Below are 1,162 nucleotides of genomic sequence, written 5' to 3'. Positions count from 1 at the left end.
ATAAAGCGAGTAGGATGATAAGATCTCTTACAAAACGATAACATTTCCTTTTTGCAGAATATTAAATGGAAATATTTTAAATACTTTTTGCCATTACGATTTTTTTATTAGCTCTGTTTCATCTCAATATTCCAAGAACATCTTCTGATATTAACATTTCAAATTTGGTGTTTACTTTTTAATTCAGCTTTACTACATTTATATATAGTGTAAACGCAACTTTTGATTTCATTACATAATAAGGATTTCAATACTTCGTCTCTCTGTAAGTGTTAAAGCGATTGAGCCTATGAAACAAGATACCCTAGAATTAAACTAGAAATGACCTTGTTTCGTGTCCTCTTACAAGAGGTGTTAACGGTTCAGAGTGAGCCGAAAGTTAAATACACACTTAAGTGATAGATATTAGGTCCTCATTAGACTTATGAGAATACACAGGGAAATGTTAAACGATAAATCCTTTACAAATGGTCTTCGCGATATCCCGCCCATTTGAGCTACGTATTTCCGGTTTTCTCATTGGCTGGTGGACCCATGGACGAAGTAATACTAAAAAACCAATGGCAGCCCATTACTGCCCCCATTACTAAGCGACAAAACAACCAATGTAAAGCTTACAGCTCCAAAATGGAGGGGGTTATGAAAATGCGGAGTCAAATCCCGGAAAACGCTAGCGCCATCTAGACAAAATAAGACGTTAGCTGCTTCCCTCGTTAGAACGTTGATTCCCCCACTATCCGGTTTGCTACTATCTGCCGCTAGAAGGCGAATCAACAAGTATTTTTCAACTTTCTCCATCTGCCATCCGTCCTTCAGTATTAGTTCGTCCATGATGGACCTGTGTTTGGAAAGTAAATTCGTCTCGACTCGGAGAGGTTTATTTTGGTTTCCCAACTTGTTATTTATTTATTTCATCTGAAATATTGAAGATCTCCAACCTAGCATAGACAGGAACTAACCAATTCAAAACTAAAAGCTATAGTTAATCGCGCCTCTAGCGGTAGAGACTGGCGAATTAAAAATCCACTTCTGGAAAAATTTTTTGGACGGCGAACGGGCTTGGATTTAATATAGGAGGCGGTGGTTAGACATTTTATTTTCTCCATGTTTTTTTCCTGTCTGCCAACTTCCCCCAACCAAAGTTCCAGCAGCCGTGATAAAT

General features: G+C 37.9%; 1 long non-coding RNA gene across 1 annotated transcript; it reads right to left on the bottom strand.

Moving 5' to 3' along the window:
- Positions 1-499: 499 nt before the first annotated feature.
- Positions 500-843, bottom strand: LOC149680935 (uncharacterized). The gene is made up of 2 exons (XR_016365559.1): positions 619-843; positions 500-549 (listed from the first exon to the last, which is right to left on the bottom strand). It is a non-coding gene; the product is annotated as an uncharacterized LOC149680935 (long non-coding RNA).
- Positions 844-1,162: the final 319 nt, after the last annotated feature.

This window comes from Phalangium opilio, unplaced genomic scaffold (assembly GCF_054372755.1).
Source record: "Phalangium opilio isolate 3A_F unplaced genomic scaffold, DU_Popi_V2 ptg000039l_1, whole genome shotgun sequence".
NCBI classification, from domain to species: Eukaryota; Metazoa; Arthropoda; class Arachnida; order Opiliones; family Phalangiidae; genus Phalangium; species Phalangium opilio.
This window is presented reverse-complemented; position numbering and strand designations above follow the sequence as displayed.